We start from the raw sequence: 14080 nt of genomic DNA on the forward strand, positions 1-14080 counted from the left end.
CATGCTTTTATTCTTTCCTCTCGCTATTTCTGGAGAAAAGTTTGCACAAAATGTGTGCGGGGGGCGTGCTGCATTTATAACTAAACCGACAGTGTTCCTCTTGGTGAGGGCAAAGCCAAACCAAGCTTATACAAGAAGTTATGGCGAGAGGATTCATTCCCCTCTCCCTGGCTCCAGCAAGGAAAGAGAGGAATGGAGTCATTGCCAAATCAGTCTCCTTCCCAACAATGGAATACTGGAAACTTCCGGAGCGGACACAACTCGTCTAGGAGAACAGTGTGCGGCAGGCACAGTCCTGAGCATGCGCAGTTTGAGATGCGCAGTATTGAGCATGCTCACTTCAAGGTCCTAGTTCAGGAAAGAAAGATGGCAGATGTGTTGCTGGATACGCCTCGCTCGGGGAATGGAGACGTAGTGAAAGGTTGGAGCATTCTGGGGTGTGTTTATCTTACGCCATAAAGATGGCTGACATGAATACTTCTGGGTCTCTCAGCTTTTGTCATGCCTAGTTTCTTCTTCCCAGAAAGAGTGTAGGGATGCTCAAAGGAAAAACCACGTAAAGGTACTCAGGTCTTCATCAACTTCATTAACCTGGAGGTCTCCAAACTCCACCCTGTAGAGAATCGCCTCTGTTTTCCTCTTCTTGTTTGTCTGTTTTCCTTTTTAAAAATTGCTTTTCAAATAACTTTAGATACATTCGCGAAATACTTAAACGTGTTCACTCCTCTTACACTCCTTCCGTTCCTAATGAGCGCCCTCCTCTGCCCTTTAGTTTTTGTAATTCACTTGTGCAGGTCAGTTTTCTGTCAGTTGGCCACAAGCTGGGGTCATCTTGAAAGTCATCATGTCAACATCAATTGATAAAACGCCCCCATCAGATCGCCTGTGGGGCGATCTATTAATTAATGATTCAAGTGGGAGAGCCCAGCTCGCTGTGGGTAAGCGCTGACCCTGGGCTGATAGTAATGGGTTGCATTTTTTTTTTTTTTAAAAGCAGGCTGAGCAGGCTATGGAGAGCCAGCCAATGAGCAGCATTTCTCTAAGGCTTCACTTCTTGCCTTGAGTTCCTGCCCTGGCTTCCCTCTATAATGAACTACAATTATAAGAGGGGAATAAACCCTTTCCTCCCCAAGAATATCTAAACAAGGGATCACTGGCTAATTGGACGCAAGACTGCAGGCACGTGCTGCAGTCAAGAGGAGATAAGCTGGGAGGAGTTTAATTTGGCACACCTCTGTGATTACTGATAACTTAGGCTGGCACCTATGGTTGGTCTGTCTGTCTTTCCCCGTGTCTCCCTCCTGTCTACAAGCCTCTTCACTCCCAGAAGTGTGGAATGAAGACGTTCTCCCTTGGTACCTTTTTGCAATAATGAGCCACAAGTGACTGCTACCTTACTAGTGAGACTCGTCCCTTTTCTGGAGGTCAGGCGTTTGGCATGGGTCTCACTAGGTTGAGCCAGTCATTATCAAAGGACGATTCCTTCTGGGAGCCCTGATGGAAAAGCTATTTCTTAGCCCCTGGCAGCCCCAGAGTGGCTGCTCTTCTTGGCAGGTCAAGAGCCACACCTGACCCAGTAGTTATAGCCTTACCACTTGAGGAAATGCCACAAAAGGAAATTTACCTTCAATGTGACAAGTGTTCTGTTTTTCAAGACCACTTATGATGCAGAACAGGTAAATCCATCCCCCATCTCCCATGAAGTTCACAGAGATCAGGGGTCAGACCACCCAAGTCTCTTTAGCATGCAGAGCCACAAAGCACCTAGAGTTACAGGGTCCAGTCAGTGGTAGTTTGGGTTGGACGGCACAAAAGGTCATCTATTGTGGGCAGAGTCAAGGTACTATTGCCTCTTTCCATCGCGGCCCAGAAACTGCCTCCAGCCCGCACCCCATCCTCTTCCTTGTACCCCATCGTCCACTGAACCCAGTTATCCCCAGCATCCCATAATCTCCCCATTGCATAATCTCCCTGTCCTTCATCCTCCCTGAACCCCATCCTCTATGCACCCGATCCTTCCTCCCGCACCCCATTCCCCTTCCTGTGCTCTTTCTGTCCTTACACCCCATCCCCTTTTCCTGTACCCTACATGCTACTGCTGTACCCCAATCTCCCCACAGAACTGCATCCTCTGCACCGCACCCCATTTACCCTTCCTGGTTGAAGCCTAGAGCCTCAAATCACCCAAGGGCAACTGGGGTTCATTTCTAGTTCCTAAGCGCCCTGGCTGTTTGTCCCCTAGGGGGCAGCACACTCCACACAAAGTGGCTCAGCCTGAGACACTCTCCTTTCCCAGGGTACCAGCCCTGAACCTGAACAGAAAGGTCAGGTCATCTCCTGGTTGGCCCATTCCTGCTTTCCTTGTGGTTCCTGTCGAGCAGCCATTACCTGGATCCACCCATAAACACGCGCGCGCGCGCGCGCGCGCGCGCACACACACACACACACACACACACACACACACACACACACACACACGAGCACCAGCTCCCACATCCCCCACCCCTCAGTGCCAGTCCCTGCCTCTGCCTCTTCACCCCCACCCGTGTTCTTTGGCTACAGTTGTAGGAAAGGACAGCCCTGGGCTCCCTGCCACAGCGCCAGTTTTGGTTTCTGTGGTGTCCTGTAAAGGACACCTTGGCACACTGGGTGGGTGACAAGGGAGCGCACATGACTTCCCAGGGTGATCCCCGGGCTTGAGCTGCTGACAAGAACTACTTGCATGTGTCTATATTAGGGGCTCCTGTGTCCTGGGTCTGATGCCTTGGTGTGGCCCTGACGCGAGCAGTTAATGACGCTCTCTCTGTGACTCACCCGCGTCCACAGAGAGCAACCAGGATGCCAGGCATGCCAACGGCTCAATGGAGCACTTGGCACCCACGTGAGCCCGCGGCTGCCAGCAGCATGTGACCGAAGGCTCAGCAGCCTGGGAGCCTCCGGTGCCTCTTCTCCCAGCTGCTCCTTGGAGGTCTGTGGGCGGGTCCTGCAGAAGTGATTCCCATCGCAGGGCGTAGAGGACCTCAAAGAGGGGCATGTGAGCGGAATCTCTGGGAAGCCGGACAGAGTGAGGCTTGGCCTCTGGCCGCTTCCCACCTCCCTGCTGAGTGTCCAGTTCTTTTTTTTTTGTTGTTGTTCTTTTTTTCGGAGCTGGGGACCGAACCCAGGGCCTTGTGCTTGCTAGGCAAGCGCTCTACCATTGAGCTAAATCCCCAACCCCGAGTGTCCAGTTCTGATCTCACTGCGCTCACCCAGAAAGTGAAGGTTATATATTCACCGTCTCAGAGTCCTCAGGGCTCAGAACCACCGGAGTCTCTTCCCTTCTAGTTCTGCATGTTGATGTGTGCAGGCTGAGTGATCCCGCAGCTCGTAGGAAGGTCTCTCCTGCTTCTAGCAGTTTTGGATCCAGTTGTGGCACTCCAGTCCTAGCCCCGTGATCCATGTTACTCTTTCCGTTTGTGTGCCCACACCACCCTCTCTTTACATGGATCCTGGCTCTGGCTAGGCCCTCAAAATCTTGTCTTGTTCTAAGTTGTCATAGCTGCAGAAACGGGAGTCCCTGTGAGGAGCCGGCTAAGCTGCTGTCCATAGGCTTCTGGGGTAGGACTTGAACACGCCATTTTGGTGGTGTAATTCACCTAGCAGGGCTTCCTTTGTGAGGCTGAGAGGTTTTTGTGCTCCCGAAGTCTGTTACTAAATACCGTTCAATTTTCTCTGAGTAAACGATAGCTGTGAAGACGTAAACCTCAGGCTGAGCTATCCTCCCACCATCCACTGCTGGTCCCAAGCTCATTGGAAGTGCAGTCCGGGGGGAGTCCTTGCCTCTGCTCCATCTGCTGCTCAGGCCCGTGAGCCCTACCTTAAGATCAACTCAGACTCAAGCCCACAGACTCGGTATTTCTTCTAGATTATAGCAAGACTCTGAAGATGGGTTTGGGTAGGACGCACCATTCTCTCGCAGACTGGTTGTTCTACTGTTGGTTCTGTAGTTCCACCAGGAAGCTCTCTCTCCTCTTGTCAAATCTTTCCTGGTTCCTGGGCCTAGACCTGGCCTAACCTCGGAGGCCTTCTGGCTGGCCTATGGCCTTCAAGTCTCAAGGATGAGGTCAGCAACCCCATTAGGCTCCTTGGACTGAAATGTAAAAGCCAGCCCCCCAGCATCAGCATGTGCTTTTGGGGTACACTCTTTCACTGCTCATGCTGAAGGGCTCTCCCAAACACAAAAGAGAACCCAGAAAAATCCCAGCTCTACCTGCAGTTAGACCCCTGGAGCTCACCCTGCCACAGCCTGGGGGCCGTGAGCAAAACTGCCACCTGTCCCCTCCAGCCTTCACTTCTCTCCCCTGAATAATCACTTCACAGGGAGTGTGGCATCGTCACTGCCTTCATCTGTGGGCCCTGTTGCTTCTGGGAATACTTGTGAGGAGAGGAGAAGGGTCCCCAAACCTTGTGACAAAGCAGTAAGTCCTTGACTGATGAAAACATGAAATGCCAATTCTTAGTGCCCCATGTCACCTCTGTGCATGGGGAAGGAAAGAGAGGAGCTAACAGGGAATTGATAAACTGTCCCAGAAGTTTAAAGCAGCTCCTAAGACAGAGTGAGTCAAGAATCCCAGCTCTGTCACCCACCACCCTCACCACATTAGCAAACAGGCTCTCCCTGCCATAGACCTGCCATCTGTCCCCTTGAACCTGAGGAGGACCTGTCTTCTGTATCGGCATCCAGCTCAGTACCCACCACAGGTCCTCACAGACTCTCGCCATGCTGCTCAACACACAGCAAGGTAAGAATCCTGGCTGCTCCTTACTGGGCCCTACACATCCACAGCCTTGCAGAATGCAAGACCGTGCGGACAAGCAGCAGAAAGGCCTGGGTTCCTGGGACTTTTTCAAAGCCCTCAGAGAAGCCACCAAAGCTGGTTTCGAACCTCATTCCTACACCTCTGAACTATGGTCATGACCATGAGGCTCCAGCTCGTGAGAAAAACTCCTGGAGTGAGAGCCTACTGTTAGCTAACAAGACTTGTTCCAAGACTCGCTTGTTCTGGAGAAACAGTTGACATGTCTATTTTCCAGGATAAAGGAGACCCCATGTGCCACAGTCCCTGGAGATTTGTGCAGCTGTGTGACATACTGGATATACTACTTGCTAAATGAAGAGACCAAGTACAGAACCTCAAGGACTGAAAGGTTAGGTCTTAAAAAAGGAGCAGAGAGTGTCCCCAAGCTGAATATGGGCCTTGAGCTCAGATGACTCATACCTCTGCCTCTTATGTCACATGAGGGAGACTCTTCTACACACGGTTACTTTGCACCAGTTACTGCCAGCCACTCTTGGCTGGTGTCCTGAGAATAAATGCCACACAGGCTGTGTCTTGAGGAGAGTGGATGGTATTCTGTATCCTTCCTGCCCCTTGTCCCGAGAGGGTGGCAGACAATATTGCATACACTTTCTACCCTGGGGATCCTGTCCTGTAGTTTAAAATGTCACATCAAAGAACAGAGATACCCCAGATGACAGCAGGGGCTAATCACACAGGCCTGAGCGATATCAAGGTCCCAAGTTCTGGGGGCTCAAGGGTCCTCTGTGTGGACTTCCCATTCATATCATTTTCATCTCATTGGGCAAGATTAATTTAAAACAATATGTACTGGGGGGCTGAGACTTTGGGGGTGGTAGCAACTGTCATGTCTTAGGCACTGTTAAAAAGATGGTCGGGACCCAGGGATGTAGGGCATGCTGAAAGGGCATGGGAGGCTCTGAGGCATCTGGTCACCCTCTGAGGCACCTGGTCACCCTCTGAGGCACTGGTTCACACTCTGAGAAGGACAAATAAGGGTCACCAACTTCAGGGAGGTTTCCAGTGGGTGATGGTCTGGGCATCCTGTGTTCAGGAGCTCCTATTCCTGTTTCCCTAGCAAGAGTGGGCCTGGGGACTTGACCCATGAACCCCAGTTCCTTGCAGCTCCAGAGGTCAGGCTGTTTCCTGCTCCCTGAAGGCATTGCTACAGTCTGGCTGAAGTATTCCCCAAATGTGGCAGCCTGGCCACCAGCAGCAGCAGCATCTGGTCAGAGATAAATGGAGGCCCAGCGTGGACCCACTGAGTCAGCAGTCTGGGAGAGACCCAGATATCTGTATCAGCTTTAAGCAAGATGTTCCCCTGGGGGTCTGCACACAACACATCGTGTGAAAGTACGTGTCTCACTTGAGCATTACCCGGCTTTTTTTCCAGGACACAGTAGTATACAAAGGTCTGGTCATAAGTTCATAGAACATGGAGGAACAGGTCTACCCACAGAGCAACGGTTACCTGAACCATGCACAGAGACTCACGCACAGAAGGAGTCCCTGTTCTCCAAGTCAAAAAGAGAAAATGGGTCAATGTGTGTCCTACCCTGCAGAGAGGGCTGAGCTTCACTGAACAAGGAAAAGACAAACGGTAAAGCAGTGTACGGAACGGAGCCTGCTCACAGGTAGGGGAGACTGCTCTCACAAGGTGAAAAATACTCCAGAGTGTTAATAAATAAAAAATATTTAATTTATTACTATTGTATATGTAAAGTGTGTGCCTCTGTGTGCATGTGTTCGTGTGTGTGTGTGTGTGTGTGTGTGTGTGTGTGTGTGTGTGTGCGCACATACATGCCATGACATGCATGTGGAGGTCAGAGGATGGCTTTAGGGGACTGTTTTTTTTTTTTTCTTTCCTTCCGCCATGTAAATCCCAATGATTAAACTCTGGTCCTTGGACCTGGTATCAGATGCGTTTGCCCACTGAGCCATCTCACAGGGTGACGACTGATGACCACCCTGTGAAAAGATGGGACAACCGGTTCTGTAGAGAGAGCCTGCACCCTGCCTTTATGCAGTACTTACGATTGTTCCTAGCAGGCAGGCTGTGACAGCTCATCTCCTCACGTCTGCCTTCTGTGGAGACTGAAAATAGGATTCCATGGTGCCTGGAGACGTCAAGTGGACCTCGTAACGGAACATCTATTTCTACACTAAATAGGTTAATCTCAGCACCGAACTTCGCCTTAGACGAACTTTGCATTCCGTGGACCTGTCTGCGCCGGTGCCATTTGGAGCTGCCAGGACAAGCCACCATTGATACTGGCAGACAGGAGAGTACCGCTGGCCAATCAGGATTGCAGTCATCTTGGTGACCAGTGGATGAGGGTGGCACAGGGTCGGCGGATAAAATAGAGAGATTAAAATGTGGTATGGCTAAGGAGAGGGAGGGAGGGGGGAGGGAGAGAGACAGAGGGAGAGAGGGAGGGGGAGAGAGGGAGAGAGGGAGAGGGGAGAGGGGAGAGGGGAGAGGGGAGAGGTGAGAGGGGAGAGGGAAGAGGGGAGAGGGAGAGAGGGAGAAGGACAGGGGAGAGGGAGAGGGAGAGAGAAGAGAGAGGGGAGAGGGGAGAGGGGAGAGGGGAGAAAGGGAGAGGGAAGAGGGAGAAGGAGAGGGAGAGGGGAGAGGGAGAGGGAGAGGGAAGAGGGAGAGGGAGAGGGAGAGGGAGAGGGAGAGGGAGAGGGAGAGGGAGAGGGAGAGGGAGAGGGAGAGGGAGAGGGAGAGGGAGAGAGATAGTTCAGTTTCAGGTCCTGACTATGTACTTATACCCTGACATTGTTGTCCTGGCTCAGATGTAGTTGGTGTCAGTGAGAGAAAATGGAGATCACTACATTCTATAGTGCCCATGGTCTTTCCTAGAACAACTCCCCCATCTCATCTGTTATCTCTACTATCAGCACCCAGATAGGAGCATTGGTCCCTGAGCTTTTTAGACTCTTCTGGAAGAGTCACTGAAGATAAATTGGGAGGATTTTCTCCCACCGTTGTCTTCACTCCAGTAGGAAGTAACAAGCCTCATAGGCAAGAACAGACAGTGCCCAGGGCTGTGTCTGCCCAGTGGGTCGTCGCAGAAACAGCCTGGGTGGGAGCTTGTACTGTTACATACTGGGATGGCGAGCAAAGGGTTCCTTCTTGAATGATTACCATTTTCTCCATAGTTCTGCCACAACAGAATATGCATTTGATTATTTTATTGGAGGAGAGGGAAGTGTGGGGTAAAACTCAGCTTCTGTGGAAATATGTAAAGCAAGGGCTGGTACACTTGGCTCCTCTGGGTCCTGTATCTTGGCAGATGTCCCTCTGATACATAGAGCATCTGGGAGGGGCTCTTGGTCTTGGAGAGAAAAATGCACAAAGAAGGGGTTGGGGAGTTCAGTCATAATGTGCTTACCACACAAGCATGAAGACCTGAATTCAGTTTCTAAAACCAATAAAAGAGAGCTGGGAGTGGCAGTGTGTGCTTAAAATCCTAGCTCTGGGAGAGCTATGCCAACCCCTGGGCTTGCCAGTTCTGGGGGTGGGGGGAGCCGGACCCTGGGCTTGCTGGTCAGCCATCCTACCAAACCAACTTGGTGAGTTTCAGGCCAGTGAGAGGTGCTGCTTCAAAGACAAAGAAGAATGGTGGTCTGCACACACACACACGTACCCCCACATATGCACTGGACAACACACACACACACACACAGATACAGATGCACATGCACACACACACACAGATACAGATGCACATGCACACACACACACACACACACACACACACACACACACACACACACACACCCCAAAGCATCCTGTAGATACGTCTTGGGTTGATCTCTGGCCTTCTCATGCACACACATACAAACCACACCCCAGAACTGTGGTCAGAGTGATGTGTCCCGGGTGACTGAGGGGTCCTAGGCTGTGTTAGGCATTTGGGGAGCATTAACGGGCACATGGGTGATGGGTGAAGCTTTCTAAGCAACTGTGGCTTGGGTGATAAACTATGCAAACTTATCAATGACCAGTGTCTTGGCTGAGTAGTTATGGGGAAGACTCAAGGGCCTCAGCGGGATTCACCCTTGCTTTGTGATGAGAAGCCTCCACCCTTGATTAATGTGCCTTTGCATATTTATTTAGTCATGATACTTTGAGGTCCTGGGCACGACCCCAGCCAATAACGTTACCACTGAGTTGAAGCCCCAGACACCTATTCTACTTTTATCCCAATGTAGGGTCTTCCTAAGATGTTTAAGTTGGCCTCAGACTCACTGTGTAGTCCAAGCTGGTCTTGAACTTGTGATCCTCCTGTTTCAGCCTCCTGAGTGGCTAGACTTACAGGCTCACACTGTCAGGAATAGCTTGCATGGGCGTTTTTATAGCCCTGCTTACGTGTCTGCACAGAGTGGGTGATGGTTTCCCCGAGAGTGACCGTACAGTAGGTGTCCTTCAGAGATCTCACTCAACTGATGCTCTGGATTGTGAGAGCCGTCCTTTCTCCATACTGAGAGTAGCTTTCCACACGCAGGTCAGCTGCAGCCGCTGGGGAACATGCTGACAGATGTGTGGTTGTTTGTAAGTGCGATTTTAGAGTTGAGGGTCTGAGAGGTAGGGAAACATGAGCGTTTGCCTCTGGGGCTTTGAAGAGACAGACTTCATTTCCTTTTAGGTAAATGCAGGGTGGTGGGGTCAAATACCAAATGCTGAACTGAACTGCTTACTGAAAGCACTGAACTGCTTACTGCTCAGGGATTGGCTACTGCGTTTTTGCTCACCCACCTGCTGTGAATTCGAGGTTTTCTGTGATACCCTAGGCAGTGACTCATCTGATCCTAGGCATGGTGGTGGTGTGCAGTGTGACCGTGTGCATGCTATTAGACATTTCTTGATGACTAAAAGCATCAAACACGTGTGCATACAGTCACTAAACCATCAGAGGTGGTACCTTCTTCTCATCCTGCACATGTTTTGCCTATTTTAAAAAACAAACAGCGTCTCTCCTTTTCTCTTGTGAACCACACAGGCTCCTCATATATTTCAGAAAAGACTGAAGGGACTGAGGACTGAGGACTCTGCTCAGTGGGGAAAGTGCTCATGTGTAAGCATTCCAAACCCAGAGCCCACATAAGAGGCTGGGCACGATGGCCTGCGCCTGTAACACCAGCACTGGAGGCAGAGACAGGAGGACCCACCAGGCTTGTTCACCAGCCATTCTAGCCAATATGGTGAAAGGTCGTTGGCACTGGACCTCTGTCCTGCACGTTCACACGCACGGGCATGTGAACCCTCACACACGCATACAGATATGTGTTGCATAAGATACATAGTTTTACAAATGTGAAATGCATTCATCATTTTGTCTGTTATCTATGTACATCTAACGATTATATTTCCATTTATCTATTCTCTGTCTTCTGTCTATCAATCTGCTGTCTGTCAGTCATGTATGTCATTCTAGCCAGTCATTTTTCTGCCTATCCATAACATCTCTAACATCTATTCATCTCTCTACTCATCTATTTCTCTGCCTATCTACTTTCACCAAACTGTTACCTATCGATGTGTCACCTATCCATCAATGTGTCTATCAGCTACTTACCTGTAATCTGCCTGTCAACCATCCATTCATCTACCCATCCAGCCATCTTATAAAGAGTTGGATTTCATGGCTGTGGAGACAGACAGGCTCCAGATGTCCAGATGTGTGCCATGTCAACCAAGGAACATCTTGGGCATCCTAAAACCTGAGCTCCAGGAGAGCAAGCTACACATTTCAAGCCCAATGGCAGGAAGAGGTGGTGACTCAGTTGAAGGCAGTCAGGCAGGCAACAGCACTTCCTTTTCTGGGGGATGGTCAGTCTCTGCCTGTTCAGACCCCTCACCACATCAGCAAGGCTCTATGCTCTACAAAGACTGCCTATGTAAATGTTAAGTTCCTTACAAATACTGTCAGGGGAATACCCAGTCTAGTGTTGGTCCAGCCAAGTTTCCATTGAAGAGTCACACTTTTTAGAGGAGGGATGAATGCTCTAGAAATTTAATGAGGTTCTTACATCACTCATCAGGTCCATGCTTCTGTTGCATAGCTGGCACCAGGACTCATGTTTTAGCTTGGCTCTCTGTTGTAAACAAGGCTGCATCCCTGCAGCCAGGAGCCTAGTATGACTGTTTTCTGAGAGGTTCCATCAGCAGCTGACTTGGACAGATGTGGAGACCCACAGCCAAACAGTGGATGGAGCTTGGGGACTCTCAGAGATCAAACCACCAAACAAAGAGCATACATGGGCTGGACCTATCCCCCCAACTCCCATATATAGCAGATGTGCAGCTTGGTCTTCATCTGGGCCTCAAACAACTGGAGCAGAGGCTGTTACTAAAGCTGTTGCCTGGCTGTGGAATCTGTTCCCTTAATTCAGCTGTTTTGCCCCAATGGGAGAAGAGCACCTAGCCCTGGAGAGACTTGATGTGCCAGGGTTGGGAATAGCCAGGAGGGGCTCCATTCTCTCAGAGGAGAAGGGGAGGGGGATGAGGAGGGATTGTGGGGAAGGAACTGGGAAGGCTGACAGTGATAGGGATGTAAAATGAATAAAAACAAAGAAGTCTCCATCCATTTTTCTTCCACTCTAAGTCCCAGGGTGCTCTCCTGTGAGCATGGCAATGTTTGCATGATGTACACTAATGCTCTGTGCTTCTGTGAATGGTAGGCCCAGCTTCTGATCCATCCTGTCAGCTGAGCTATTTCATCTCTGTTAAACACACACACTTTAAAGTTGTATTTATTTGGTGCGTGTGTGTGTGTGTGTGTGTGTGTGTGTGTGTGTGTGTGTGTGTGTGTGTGTGCGTGCATGTGTGTGTAAGAGGGGGTAGATAGACAGTGAGAGAGACAGGAACAGAGACAGAGATGTGTACTTGTAGAGAGCCTGTCTCAATCATTCTTAACCTTACTTTTTTTTTGTGGGTGCAGCAATACTTTATAGAGTGGAGTCCCTAGACCCCTCCTGTTATTATGGGGGTCTGAGATGGGAACTGTGAGGGAGATGTTCAGTGTTGGGGGCCGAGTTGAGATAGGAACTCCTCAGCAACTTGAGGTCCTTTCTCTTGCTCTCAGTATCCTTGCTGGGCTGAGGTGGGTGGCCTAGGGTTTATTATTCCTTGGAGACCATGCAGGCCATGAGGTCTACCACCCTGTTGCTGTAGCTGTATTCATTGTCATACCAGGAAATGAGCTTTACAAAGTTGTCATTGAGAGAAATGCCAGCCCCAGCATCAAAGGTGGAAGAGTAGGAGTTGCTGTTGAAATTATAGGAAACAACCTGGTCCTCAGTGTAGCCCAGGATGACCTTTAGTGGGCCCTCAGATGCCTGTTTCACCACCTTCTTGATGTCATCATACTTGGCAGGTTTCTTCAGGCAGCATGTCAGATCCACAACGGATACATTGGGGGTAGGAACATGGAAGGCCATACCAGTGAGCTTCCCATTCAGCTCTAGGATGACCTTGTCCACAGCCTTGGCACCACCAGTGGATACAAGGATGATGCTCTGGATAGCTCATGGCCATCATGCCACAGCTTTCCAGAGGAGCCATCCACAGTCTTCTGAGTGGCAGTGATGGCATGGACTGTGGTCAGGAGCCCTTCCATGAGGCCAAAGTTGTCATGGATGACCTTGGCCAGGGGGGCTAAGCAGTTGGTGGTGCAGGATGCATTGCTGACAATCTTGAGCGAGCTGTCCTATTTCTTGTGGTTCACACCCATCACAAACCTGGGGGCATTGGCCGAAGGGGCAGAGATGATGACTCCTATGGCCCCACCTTTCTTTTTTTTTTTTTTTTGGTTCTTTTTTTCGGAGCTGGGGATCGAACCCAGGGCCTTGCGCTTCCTAGGCAAGCGCTCTACCACTGAGCTAAATCCCCAACCCCCCCACCTTTCAAGTGAGTCCCAGCCTCATCTATGGTGGTGAAGACACCAGTAGACTCCACGACATACTCAGCACCAGCGTCACCCCATTTGATGTTAGCGGGATCTCGCTCCTGGAAGATGGTGATGGACTTCCCGTTGATGACAAGCTTCCCATTCTCAGCCTTGACTGTGCCGTTGAACTTGCTGTGGGTAGAGCCATACTGGAACATGTGGACCATGTAGTTGAGGTCAATGAAGGGGTCATTGATGGCAACAATCTCTACTTTGCCAGATGCAGAAAAGGCAGCTCTGGTAACCAGGTGCCCATATGGCCAAATCCATTCACACTGACCTTCACCATCTTGTCTACGGGACGAGGCTGGCACTGCAGGAGAAGATGCAGCTGTCTCTGGAACAGGAAAGAGCCTTCACCTTACTTTTTTGGACAGAGTATCTTCATGGAATTTGGAGATCACAGATGGATCAGACTGATCAGTAAGACCAGGGTTCTTCTACATGTACCTCCTTGGTGGTAAAATTACAGATGGGGGCTGTCATGCCTGGCTTTTTTTACATGGGTTCTCAGGACCTTATGGTTGTAGGCAGACACTTCAAAGATGACCACTTTTCTGCTGTTTCTGAATCTGCTTTTTGAGTCTCCCTTTGGTGAAGTCCCATCATTACATCACATAGTCTACTTGCTGCATTGTTACCAGATCTCCTGCTTAAATGGTTACATTGTTACCAGATCTCCTCCTTAAATGGTTACATTCTTACCAGATTTCCTCTTAAATGGTTACTTCTTTCACTTCTTGTTGATCTCTGCCAGGCATAATGGCTGTCCTGTATTGATGTAAATATATGGGTGTTTCTGCTTGTTACCATCTGCCTTCCCTTCTGGTAAGTAAGGTCCTTGTCTGAGGGCCCTGAGAACCCAGCATCATGGTGATGTTCTCATTTGCATGTGAGCCTTTCTTCAATGGCTTCTCTAGACTCAATCTGTGGTCATGTGCTGACTCTTGAACTGTTTGCTGTATGTCTGTGAAGAAACCCAGAAAAAGGACTGCCAGCACTCAGGGGCGATTTCTGATATTACCACAGAATCTGGACAGAGACCTATAGAATGCGGTCATCCAGCACACTCTCTTTAGCAGCATCTGGAAAATGGTTTGGTTTTTGACTGTTGGGGTGTGTGGATAGGAATCCTCCCAGAGGGTTTGTGGTAAAGAGAACCCCAGTGCTCTTCAGTATGTTATAAGAGTCTTCCTTTTGACTTTGGTAGAGTGGATTTTGGGGAAAGAGATCATGTGTTTTCCCCAGCACAAAATCATGTCCTGAGCACCTCAAAGCTTTGAC

General features: G+C 49.9%; 1 pseudogene; it reads right to left on the reverse strand.

Moving 5' to 3' along the window:
* Nucleotides 1-11969: 11969 nt before the first annotated feature.
* Nucleotides 11970-13085, reverse strand: Gapdh-ps18 (Glyceraldehyde-3-phosphate dehydrogenase, pseudogene 18; annotated as a pseudogene).
* Between the last annotated feature and the right edge of the window lie 995 nt (nucleotides 13086-14080).

Source organism: Rattus norvegicus, chromosome 16, assembly GCF_036323735.1.
Source record: "Rattus norvegicus strain BN/NHsdMcwi chromosome 16, GRCr8, whole genome shotgun sequence".
Classification (NCBI taxonomy): Eukaryota; Metazoa; Chordata; class Mammalia; order Rodentia; family Muridae; genus Rattus; species Rattus norvegicus.